The 13,386-nt window shown below is 36.3% G+C and overlaps 1 protein-coding gene and 1 pseudogene across 2 annotated transcripts in view; one reads left to right on the top strand and one right to left on the bottom strand.

The window, feature by feature from the left end:
- Window positions 1–1,065: 1,065 nt before the first annotated feature.
- LOC136830705 (rhomboid-related protein 2-like) lies at window positions 1,066–12,918 on the bottom strand (annotated as a pseudogene).
- The window catches only part of LOC136830703 (rhomboid-related protein 2-like), a 26,910-nt gene continuing 20,548 nt past the window's right edge, over window positions 7,025–13,386 (top strand). Inside the window, exon 1 of one of the 2 annotated variants that reach the window (XM_067090467.1) lies at window positions 7,025–7,150. The gene's annotated coding sequence lies outside the window, so the exon portion shown is untranslated. The remainder of the gene's footprint in view (window positions 7,151–13,386) is intronic. The other variant, XM_067090469.1, reaches the window with a different exon arrangement.

Below are 13,386 nucleotides of genomic sequence, written 5' to 3'. Positions count from 1 at the left end.
TATTTACACTAACATTTAGAAATAACGCCAGGATTCGTGTAGGGAAGGTCCTCTACAGGTTTACATACACCACCCCAGAGTGGATGGTGTGTCAACAGTCTCCCACTCAAGAAAGAGAAAGGAGATGGATTTGATTAAACCGCCTGAGGTAAGTTAACATTGTTGGGACTACATTTCTTAGCCCTTGCTAGTCTCATCAGTACTTGATAATCTAATAAAAAAATACTGCGTGGGGTTTAGTTTACAGATTAATAAATAAGTGGCAATGCGATCTCAATATGATATTAATTTCACAGCATTCCCCGATAAAGTTTTGCCGGTCAGTGTCCTGTGATAATCAACCGTCGAATATACTAGATATTCCCCACAACTTGATCAATGTTAATCTTGTGTGGCAGCCAGGCAGTTTAAAGCGAAATCGGGAATTTAGAGAGTTCAAAATTTGAACACATGAGCGCGCGAATTGTTACACAATTTAAAGGGCGGTTGAAAATTATGAAAAGTTACGGAGAATTATAACAGAACTGACACTCATATGTTTTAGTTATATATGACGCCAAGGCGTCTAGACAACAAGGCCAGAACCCTGTTCACGGTAACCAGCTGTTGGCGGTGACGAGTACTGGTCCTAGGCTGGTGACAGCAAGTCTAAACGTGTTGTTCAGTATACCATTGGCATTGGCTCAAACAGAAAAATAAATATATCTATGTACATTGCATATTATCATAAATAGACAATATAATTGCACTCTAATCTCGAATTAGAAATATACAGTTCCCGAAGTACTAACGAATCTTCGTTACGAGCAAACATTGCCTTTCTTTGCTCTTTAACAATGAGTGAGGCTCAGAACGACTTTTTTCTTGAAGCTTGTATGAACAAGAGAAAAGCAGATTCATTTAATCAGTGACTAAATGTACTGCACTAGTTTCCACGAAGAGAAACTTTGTGTATTTAAACTTCAGGAACGATTTTCACCGTTTCGACCTTCTCATAATTATACAGTCGTCATCTCTGACGACACAACATTAATTTATTACAAAGAAGAAGAAAAAACGAAAACCAACAAGTAGAAAAGTTTTATTGTTCTAGATTTTCTAAGAAATTATGAACAACTCGGCTGAAGGTGAGGGAAAGTTCCTTCACTCTAATTAAGACAAAAGAGTTTACGTTCTGTGATTATTAACCTACATTGCTATAAAGATTCTCCAGACAATTTAGAACATATGTAAATAGGGTGCTACTTTGGCTTGTTGTCTATGCGTCACCTCCGAGGTGCTAGTACTAAACATGTCGGAAGCTCCTTGGGACGCCCTGTTTAGTACTAGATATCGTTTATTAATATAATTTGTCAATCAAGCAATATAGAAATGGGTGTATATAATACTGTACTTAGATCCCCGAGGGACTAGTACTAAGCAGGGCGTCCCAAGGAGCTTCCACCATTTTTAGTACTAGCACCTCGGAGTAGGTGACGCGTAGATAACAAGCCAAAGTAGTACCGTAAATAGTCTCTCTCTCTCTCTCTCTCTCTCTCTCTCTCTCTCTCTTTTCATTGATAATTATGAAATCGTGATATATGCATGGAAGTCAACCTGTGTAGCCTAAATATACATAGGCTATATAAATTATGAAATATATATAAATTTATGAATATGTCGCTGTATAAATATTGATAAACTGTATCTCTTTATCTCTCTCCTTATCATTCGAGGTATTTATGGCCCACGCATAAATGCCAGCCTATAAATGTACACAGTTTAAATATAAATATATTCATACACGCCATTGCTACAGCGGCATATGGCGCCAAAAGCACACATTCGATAAAGCTAAATAACGTTGGGTTTGGTCCTCTTCTCTGGATTCTGGTTTGGTCAGTCCTTGGATGGGTGACCATGACGAATACAACGCACTAACAGGTTCACTGTCTAAGAAAAGTAGCTTGTAAATATTATGTTTTTAATTCGTCCTGTTCAGAAATTTGCTGGATTAAAAAAACCATTTTAAAAAGCAGGTTACTGAAGAAGCCTCGTGAAAATTATGAGAAATCCTAAGCCTTTCGGTAACTCCTGTTTCCACCTCCAGGTTAAGAGTTTGTTATAAATATTTCTCACCAACAAATCTGCTGTGTGCTAATTTTAAGAGATATTTTCATCCTGCAGTCATATCAGATCCAGGGTAGCTGTCTGGTTTTCCCAGGATTCCAAATTTTCTTCACGTCAGAATTTCTTTCGCGTCGCCATATTGCTTTTCATTTCTTGATGTTCACTGTGCTGACTCATTTTCTTGAACTTTGCTGTGGTAATTCAAATTTCCTTGGATTTGAATGTGTCGATTCTCATTTTATGAACATAGCTGTGTTCATTCAGATATATTTCAACCTTGTGATTATTTTTTTCTTGATTTTACTATAGAAATTCACATTTTCCTGTACCTTCCTTTGTGACTTCACATTTTATTGAGCATCACTGTGACAATTCTTATTTGCTTAAAATTTGCCATATTGATTGTTTCTCTTTATACTTTTTATGTTGAATCTCATTTTTTGTAATCTTTGTGTTGATTAACTATTCTTAAATTCAGCAGCCATAGAATTAGTTTTCTTGAATCAAGTTGCATTGACAGCCTGTATGCTAATTCTCAGATTTCTGGCCTTGCAGTGTTAATAACATTTTTTTTTTTTTTTTTTTAGCTTTACAGTGTTGGTTCGTTCACTCAAGTCTTACAATGTCCTTCTTGTCATCACTTTCTAGAACCACTGCGGTGACTCCAGTTTCCCTAAACCATTCGCGCGTCGATTCTTGTCTTCTTGAAACTTCACATATTATTCCTCCTTTCCTTGGACCTTGAATCCATAATCCCCATTTTCTATAACCCGTGTTCCGTTTTCTTTATAGACGCGTCTTCACACCTGCCTCAGCTTGAACAGTCCCCTGGCTTGAGTGATGGGAGAGTCGTCGTCGTACGGGAAGAATTCGGGGACCGGAAGAGCTATGTTCAGGACGACGCCCGTACCCACCAGGATGAGGAACACCACGAGGGCCACCCACCAGCAGTACTTCTCCCACCTCTTCTGCTCGAGGTTCCTCAGGATGTAGATTCCTACCAGGATGCCGGCAACGGCTCCGCCCAGGTGAGCCATGTGGCCCGTCTGAAAACAGCGTCAGAAATAGGTAAATATGTGAAAATTGCACGAAGTTGAAATCATAATTAATAATGAACGAAAATATTATTTCAGTCAATAAATGCGAAATAGGGTCTTCAAGTTTCTTGAGTAACTGTTTTGTGAAAACGCCAATTTTAGTAACCATAAATCAATTAGTCAATCTACTGTTTTGTCAAATGTGATAAACAGTCGCATTTGATTTGATAAAGAGAGGTAATTATAAGAGTTAGGCCTATGTTTGTTTTTGCTCTGTGTTACCCTCACTAAAATCACATAGATGAAGTCTGTGAATGTAAATACATCCACTCAAAGTGAAGGTTTTAGAAAATGAACTAAAAGCTAAGAAAATGAAAATTGGTCAACGAAGAACAATTACGTAAAAAAAATCATGAAAAGTTAATAGCTTTTTTATATCTTTTCTGCCTCACTGATTAAATTCTCTCATATTGCTTGTTGTTCGTAAAGAATATATTCATCACCAAAGAAGTTATCAAAATGACTGAGTATCTTTGTGATGAGGACTATTGATGAGAAACCACTTTTTTTATCTGTTTCTTCTTAATTTTAGAACGAATATTCCCCTACCATTAAATTGGTAACTGGCTATATTCTATTAAGCTATAACAGCAATATACAGAAATCCATCAAGAATTAAAGTACAAAACATGTTAAAAACCACTTCTAGGCTTGTTAAAGACCGCCATGCTCTACAACCAAATTTAAGGTCATCAAGAAAAAAATGTCTACTCCAAAATTCTTGAAACTACGGAAATAATTATCCTTATCCTGCTCACTAGAGAGGAAACCTATCCTTAGTTCTTGTCTCATAACAGCGTCTTTTAGACTGGAAAAAGAGGCATTTTAGGTTTGAGTTATAATGTAGCTTGAACTAAACAGTGTCTACTTGATGGTGATATAAAAATTTCAGTTAGTGTTAGTGCCTACTAGATGGTGACATTGAAGTTTAAGTTAAGTTAACTTTCCGTACTCACATTCGAAGGATTCGGGCTGAAATACGTGTCGTAGATGGCAAAGCTGAGGTCACTTCCACTCAGCACAACGATAATCACCAGCTGGACCCAGCGGTACTCCATCTCAGACCAGTTCTGAAATTTGAAGTGGCGATTAGAACCATTCATCTCAAGCACCTCTCTGGCTTCTCCCGTACCTTGTACCTCGTGACGTCACGGGCCATAGCGTCACTCACCAGAAGCAGATTCCCCGAGATGGGCGTATTCCACGGCGAACACCCCTCCAGATGCTCCCGCCAGGTAGGTCTTCGGAGACGTGATGGAATGGGCAAGGGCGCCGAAGAAGACTCCGGAGAGGTAGATGAACCCCACCCTCCACCATCCGTGGACCATTTCGAGGATGACCCCCAAAATTGTTTGGACGATGAGGTTGTTGATTAGATGCATGTAACTGGAAAAAGTTAAGTATACCTTAGTTTAACCAGATCACTGAGCTGATTAACAGCTCTCCTAGGACTGGCCCGAAGGATTAGACTTATTTTACGTGGCTGAGAACCAATTGGTTACCTAGCAACGGGACCTACATCTTTTTGTGGAATCCGAACCACATTATGCCGAAAAATGAATTTCTATCACCAGAAATAAATTCCTCTAATTCTTCATTGGCCGGCCGGAGAATCGAACGCGGGCCTAGGGGAGTGCTAGCCGAGTACGATATCGACCCATCCAATGAGGAACTAATTGGAGGGAGAGAGAGAGATTGATTATTATGTTCTCTGACAGTGGCTTAGCTCTGCAGTCTGACAAGGAAGGTAATATCTAAATATACCATTTGCTAATTGAACCTATACACATAACCTATCTGACAGGCGTATAAGCAGAACATATACCTGTGAATAACAGCGAACCAGGAACACTCGCACATACGTATAAATATACTGAATAAGACAGAATTCAAACATGCTTATTTAAGCATGTCTGTGACAAGCAACTCACCCGGAATGGATGAGACCGTAGGAGACGTATCTCCAGGCCTCGTATCTCCTGTAGGGATTGTATATGAGAGGGGAATAGACGGGAGCTGGCCCGGACATACCCATGGTCAGACCCATGTCCACCATGTAGTAGATGAAGACAATGACCTGTGGAGTAAGAGGGAATAGACTAAGGTTAGTCAGGATTTTCTACTTATGTTTTTCCGAAATCCTATGGCCTGCATTTTTCAGGAATCAAATCTGTTGGTTTGTGTTGAGAAATTGGAATTAGATTTTATCTGAATATATATACATATGTATATGTGTATGTATGTAAGTATACGACCTTCTGTATACATTTCCAAGTTCTGATTGATTTTATGAAATTTGTCAAGCCAAGCACTGGGCATTTTCGGCCATTCAACGATCAAGATAGTAAAAAAAAAAAAAAAAAGGAAGTTGGAGTGGTTGGACAGCAAAAAAAAAAAAAAAAAAAAAAAATATATATATATATATATATATATATATATATATATATATATATATATATATATATATATATATATATATATATACGGCTCTATACACAAACAGCTAGCTACTTCTGTGTCACTACTTCAAAAGAAGTTGGCGCAAAATATACGTCTCCATACACAAACAGCAGCTACCTCTGTCTCAATGTATCATAAGGAGTTAGCGTCGAAATTTATCGTTCTATAAAATAAAGAAGAAGAAGAAGAAGAAGAAGAAGAAGAAGAAGAAGAAGAAGAAGAAGAGGAGGAGGAGGAGGAGGAGGAAAAAGCAGAAGGAGAAGAAGAAGAAGAAGAAGAAGAAGCAGGGCACATTCTCAACCACCCACCTCAACAATCATGGCGGTGATCATAAACAAAGGCGGAGGGCAACAAGAATACTCTTGCAGGTAGACTCGCTTCTTCAGCGTCCTCTCGCTCCTAGGGACGACGCTGAGGGCGGCCCTGTTGAGGGTGTGGCGGGCCTTCGAGTACTCCACCACCGAGTCGTTCTGCGGGGAATGAAGATTGATTGATTGATTTACGTCTATATTTTATGATTAGGGAATATAAAATTTTTTTTTTCCAGAGGTTACCATCGCAACAATATTTGTTTTTGTTCGATATTTTCTTTGGTAATAAAATTGTTTGATGTTTTATTCGGTAATGTAAACATTCTTTGCTGACAATAAGTAATATTGGGGAATTTAATCGGTGAGGTATTAAAGAAATTTACAGAAAAAAATTTTTTCTCTATCAAACATTTTTTTTTACTGTTTAATATCCTTTTGTAATAACGCAACCTTTTTGAACATTGTACAGTATAATTTTACTAAAGTAATATAAAATATATATAAAAGAATGACCTCTTTTCCATTAGTTTTCAGTTCTAACCAAATTTTTTTTACTACTTAACATCTTTTTTGTAATAAACCAATTTTTGTAAACAATATGCAAAATAATTTTACTAATATAACTTTTAAAAATATATGAAAAAGAACAATCTTTGCGAACAACGTGACAAATATTTTTACTAATATAACGTTAAAAATATATGAAAAAATAACGACCTTTTTTTTTGCATTAATTTTCAGTTCTGACGAAATTTTTTTTTTATTATTTAACATCTATTTGTAATGAACAAATCTATATAAACAATTACAAAATAATTTTACTAATGCAACGTTACAAAATGTGTAAAATAACGACCTCTTTTGTATTAGTTTTCAAGTGACCAAAATTACCTCTCTTGTATTAGTTTTCAAGTGACAAAAATTACCTAAAGAATAAAAATAAAACCTTCGAACTCCACTCACCAGGCGCAGGAACTCCTCGTACTCGATATACCCGTCGTGGTTCGCGTCTGCCTTCTGCAGGAGCTGGATGACGAGGGCGTTCGGCATCCCGTCGGCCTCCTCCGTGAAGAGGATCCTTTCTCTCATGACGCCCATCGGTATCCTACGAGTCTTCTCGGGATCATTGCGGTCCCAGAATTCTTCGGCGATCTGGAGTGAAAAGATTCAGGGGTAAGGAAACAGAGTCGTTTTCGGTACCAAGAATGGATAATAATAATAATAATAATAATAATAATAATAATAATAATAATAATAATAATAATAATAATAATAATAAAGTAAATTATTTTCTGCGTAAAATAATAATTGCGCGTTTATATTCTGGTGGGAATGGAAGAAGCATTATTACGATTTAGGGATTTTTTCGCAGATTGAAACGATTTCAGTTCAGTCATCTTAAATATGGAAACCAGAAGTGGAAAGAAAGAGAAATTATTATTATTATTATTATTATTATTTATAATGTACATCATTCTAATAAAACATACTGGAAGATCATGATGAATTAACATAATCTCACATAGGCTAGAATTCCTCTCTTATAGCTGCTTATAACTAATTAGTTTCTACGTCATTTCTAAAGATTGTATTGCCCATGTGGGCGTGGAGTAATTATTTTTTTGAGATCACAGCTGCATATTCCTCATTTATTAAGGATATTTGTCACACTTTTCAGCAATCTGCTCAGTAAAATTTAAAGGTTATTCGACAACAAACTTAGTTAATTCGTGTTAGGCTGTATTGATTCTTACACGTTATTGAAAATAGCTAACAAACAGTCAATATCTGTTGGGCTGAATTGGTTCTTACCCGCTATTGAAAATAGATAACGAATTAGTTAATTTCTGTTAGGCTGAATTGGTTTATACCCGCTATTGAAATTAGTTAGGCTATACGTTATGCAAAGTTGGCAATGGCTGCTCTGGAAATGATGAAGGATGAAAACTGAAAATCAGTCCATAAAGAAATAAGTACAACAATGTTAAACACTACTCACATCTTTCAAATTCACGGCGCTGTAAAGCCGCTTACTTCTACTTGCGTCCGACCGAGTCGACATGGCGGTAAGTACTGGCTTTTCCTCGATATTTTAATCAGTTCTCTTCTGTCCCTCCGCCTAATCGCTCAGTCACACTTCCGGTTAGTTTTTCGTGTGCTGCCCTCTTGTGCGAAGCGAAGGCAGCACAGCTTCCAAGGGGTCTCCTCTGGTTTAGGTCGTACCAGCTCGATGTGCTCTGTACCAGAAAGAGTAAAATGAATGTTATTCGTCGATTCCGGGGAATTACTTGTCCTGAAGATTCGAAAGATAAAGAGAGGTATTTATATTATTCATCGCTTTCAGGGAATTATCGTGAGAATTCAGGTGATAAGAGATAAGTAGAGGTGATTATTCTTCCCCTACGGTTTATGTTCTTAAGTTTTTTCCTCCTTCAAGAGAGACAAAGTTAAAACGGGGAAATTTTGTTATCTCTAACCTAAAATATGTCAAAGATAGTCCCCTGCCTTACCTACGAATATTATCGTTCATTTGATGTTTACTATTTCCTGTCAACATCGACTCTATTCCATCATCAAGTTTAATTATCGAATTATCTACATTGATAGTTTTCGAAATCATCGCGTTTTTGTCATTATCCTTGAACACAGTCGTCAATTATGAATTTTCAGTAATAACCTCCTTGTTGTTTGTTTATCTAAGAAATTTTTGGTTAATTTATGTATGAAATTCACCCACGGAACAATGTTCCTTTTATTTGTCATCAGTAATTTTGATGTTGCCGCTCTAATGAGACTTTCTTCTTATCAGTTCCGACGAATTTCACGATAACATTCCGCGTGGGGTTTGTGTGATTCATCATTGTTCAGTGTCAGTTTATATATGTATGTATATATATATATATATATATATATATATATATATATATATATATATAATTGTCATATATATATATATATATATATATATATATATATATATATATATATATATATATATATATATATATATATATATATATATATATATATATATATATATATATATATATATATATATAACATTTTATATGAACTTTTTGAACTTATTTTCTGAACACTCAGGCATCATAACGACTCATTGTCTGAAATGTTTTGTAAAATCTGCAAGAGTTACACTTATATTTTGGCCAGTCGACCAAATTTATTTTGTATTCTGTAAGTCCCAGTTTGATAAGATGTAGCTTTTGTTGAAGACATCTTTTTTAGATATAATTTTGCCCGTGTCATGAAGGAGAATGACCATTTGGGCTTCAGTGTTTAAAGTGATTGAATATCGTATTTTAAATCATGATTTTCTTCACAGTATCGCTTTCCTTCATACTTCACTCAGTTTCAACAAGAAGTAATTTCTTTCACCGTTTTTTACGTTGAAGAAAAATTTATCAGAAACTTTACTTTGGATATTATGCAGGCGTGTTTTGACTTGATCTGCATTCTTGCACGCAACCGCGCGTCGCGTAACACTAGCGCCATCTGTCAGCGCAACGTCAAAACGCGACGATTCTTAAATAACAAACAAAGCAAGACTCCAGTTTATCTAATGAAACGTCGGAAACTGACCTTGATTCTGTGCCTCACTTATCGACAAGATTACGTCCTACAGACCAGCTCGTTAGCCTATTTGGCGTTCACGAAAATTAGTATAGCTTTATTCTGTGTTTGAAAGTTTAGTCTAGATGCAACACTAAATCTCTTTCATACTTTATTAAGTGTACTTTTTTTAACGACATTTTATAAATGTTGTCAGGATTTTCTAAAAATCTGTCGTAACTTTGTTGAAATTCACATTCAAGCCCAGTTTAGCCTAGCATAGGCCTATGAAATCTTTATGGAGTTGTTTTGTTCTATGTAAAACGCATTCTTTTTAGCTACATGGATTCCTTCTTTGTAGTTGGGAGGTTTTTAATGTAATTTTGTATTCAGTGACCTTACTGTTAAACCTTCAAGTAGGACGTTTTAAACAACTTATAATTTAAACCTTAACTGGTAACAAAGAATGTATGCACGCTCTAAACTCACTGAAATGAATCACGCAGTACAATTTCGCTAAGGTGTTCATTAAATTCCTAATACGGTTCATTTGTTTCTTTTATGTTTATATAATCGTTTCTTTATTTTATTTCTGGTTTGGTTTCATCGCTCTGGGGCTGGTAATGACCTCGACGAGGTCCTTAATGAGAGAGAGAGAGAGAGAGAGAGTCGTTATTCTGAGAGACGAACCCCCCAGTGACGGTTACGGCTCAGAGCAATGTTATAGAAAATGGCCCATGCTAATATTTTTTTACCCTATATTTTTAACATAAGAAATAAATTTATTTCTGTCGTATGTATGGGAGGTAGTAAATAGTGAAGGGAGTGTAGAATGTCAAGCTCTCTGACATCATAAAAAGCCCTCTTAATGCCTTATTTAAGCATAATTGTCCAGAATGCTGCTGTGTGTCTATACTCTGACTTACCCTTCAGGTTTTAACACTACTAATACCCAAATGTATTACACAATATTTTGTACCAGGCGAGGCTCTTAGACTCATTTTTTGCGTGTCAAGTTCCAATTTACAGTTACAGGGTCTATTTAAATCACGTTTTCACTGATTGCACTTTCCTATATATATACATATATATATATATATATATATATATATATATATATATATATATATATATATATATATATATATATTTGTATATAGTATATATATGAATTTATACTTCCATGAAAGTTTTGCCTTTATCATTGAAACATTAAATGAATTTAGATTAATTTTGATAATTGGACTTATATTTTTTTTTTTTATAAATTTGAGCAAACATCCATATGGAACAGTCCATATGAAAAAAAACGATAAATGGGAGTGAAGAGATTAAACAAATAAATAGGGCAAATCATCAAACACTCGACTCTCTCTCTCTCTCTCTCTCTCTCTAATTAAGCCTTTTTGTCATGAACTGGAGTTGTTGTCTGATAGCTCAGATAACAAATGTCAACTCTTTCACCGCTGATAAGGAATGATAATACGCAATGACATTTACATAGAACAAACGCGCTAATGGAAAAAGGCTTCACATACACCTACAAACGTGCAAATATACACCGCATACACACATACGCATAAGCACACACACACACATACTGTATATATGTGTGTGTGGTGAAAGAGAAAAAAATATTTTATAGAAAGATTTCTTACCCTCAAAGTTTATTAAGTTTGGGAATGTCTTACCTTTGTGTGTTTCCAAATTTTTATGATAATTTTTTCGTCTTCAGTAGACCAAACTCTTGTCAGCCGGGTAAGAGCAATGAAGAAAATCTAATGAAAAATACGATGTCTTTCTTAGTTCACTGGAGTCATTGCTTGGAAATTCCATTTATTACTCATAGAATTTTCATTTCTGCTTTCAAAGATTACGATGTTTTGTGCTTTTCACCCTTCTGTAACGTATACTGGTATCATTGTTTCATTATTTACTTCTGTTGTGAAGGTATTACATTTATTTTTTGTTTTTGTGCACTGAAAGGTAATCAGTGTTTGGCATTATGCTTGCGATGTTACATTTCTGTATGATTTTGTAACGACTATATTATATAAAGTTACTTTCATCACAAAGGAATGACTTTTGTCACTGTAATATATAGTGTAATCACCAACCGCCGATATGTCTGCATAAAGCACTGAAATCACTCCTGTGTACTGTACAAAGGCTAACTGTACAAAATGCTCCAGCATTCGGTATCTTCAGTTCAATGTTTTCACACTTAAGCTGTCCTGAAGCTGACTGTTGAGCTGCCGGTTTAGCTGACGGAAGACCTATTAGCTCAGTTCAGCTGGCTTTTCATTGCTAATTTGCTGACCTCGGTCAAATCTTCCTATTCCCAGCCTCAATGCGAACCGTTCGTTGGGTGTCTGAAGTTCCTCGCGCGTTTATTTTTTCCACTGAATGTTGCCCCTCACAAGGAGAAATTAACGAAAGGGTTGATCTTATGAGGCCCAGAAGAAATCAAAGTCGTTCTTTCCCTACCCTTGTTTTAATTTCTCAGAGGATGAATAATAATGACTATATTTAATTCGCAAGAACTCAGGATGCTTGCGCAATGCGACTTCGTCGGTGGAAGACCGGATGAACGACACGGGACGAGGGACGGTTATTGCTCTTTGCCCTTCACCAAATAAATAGATGAATAAATAAATAAGTAGATAAATAAAAGGATAAGTAAATAATAAATAGATAAATAAATGGATAAATAGATAAATGAATAAATAACATCGTCAGTGAATTTGTAGCAGTCTCTATGAGCCTTAATTGGTAAACGAGGGACGAGTGAGAAAGAGAGATAATTCTACCCAGAGCACCCGACTTTCCTGCTCACGTCAGTCTACTTGTCTTTCACAGGACTTGGAGTTAGACTCACTACTTTTATATACCGTAAGTGAGAAGAGTAAAGGAAATAAGAATAAGCCTAGCTGAGAGAGAGTCATGAATTTTGCCTACAGACAGTGGGAATGTTGTAGGCCTAGGCGTTTCCTTTCTTTATATTAAAGGAAATGTGTGGTGTTAATCAATGTACTTAGTGAACCTTTCCTCAAACGACTAAAACTGTTTCCAAAATACTTGTATTCGTGAATCGCAGTCTCGTTCATAGGCTAAAACAGCTTCTTGTGAATGTAAGAATGCAGTACGTGTGAATGTTTACATGTTATTTCACACATTTCCTAAAAGAAAAGAAAAAAAAAAACCCTAAAGGACTACGTACCTTAAAACTGTTGCTCCAATTGTGCCCTAAAACAAAAAAAGTACGAACGCTCAGCAGACCATTACACATTCACCAAGAGACTGTATGAGACTGCCTGCGTTCTCTCTCTCTCTCCCTCTCTCTCTCTCTCTCTGTCTCTCTCTCTCTTCTCTCTCCAATATCAGAGTGCCTTATCTCGCGTCACTGATTACTTATCTCTTCGTCTCCAATTTAGCCTTTATTGTCACTACTGACGTTTGTTTTCATTGCTTATCGCTTTTAACTCTTTTATACGGAATATTGTCGATTTATTTAAGGTTGTCGATTTATTTAAGGTTGTTCACGCAAAACGTTTTAGTCTAAGTTGTTGTCAGTTCGGTTCCCTCGCTTACTGCGTACTCCGTAGGTAGCTCAGGTCTCATTGTGACCTGTTGCTGTTCCCACGAGATTCCCAAGGGGGTGCCGGTGGCCTTAGGCATTCATCAGGGTCACCCATACGAATTCTGACCAAACCCAGTCTCTTATCTTAACAGGTAAACTTCGAGGTTTATTAGACCGAGGAAAACACGCGTTGCGTCACATGAGCCCACGTGTGGGTTACACACTCCGGACGCGTCAACGTAACTCACTTTGTTTGATT

This window comes from Macrobrachium rosenbergii, chromosome 47 (genome assembly GCF_040412425.1).
Source record: "Macrobrachium rosenbergii isolate ZJJX-2024 chromosome 47, ASM4041242v1, whole genome shotgun sequence".
Taxonomy (NCBI): Eukaryota; Metazoa; Arthropoda; class Malacostraca; order Decapoda; family Palaemonidae; genus Macrobrachium; species Macrobrachium rosenbergii.
This window is presented reverse-complemented; position numbering and strand designations above follow the sequence as displayed.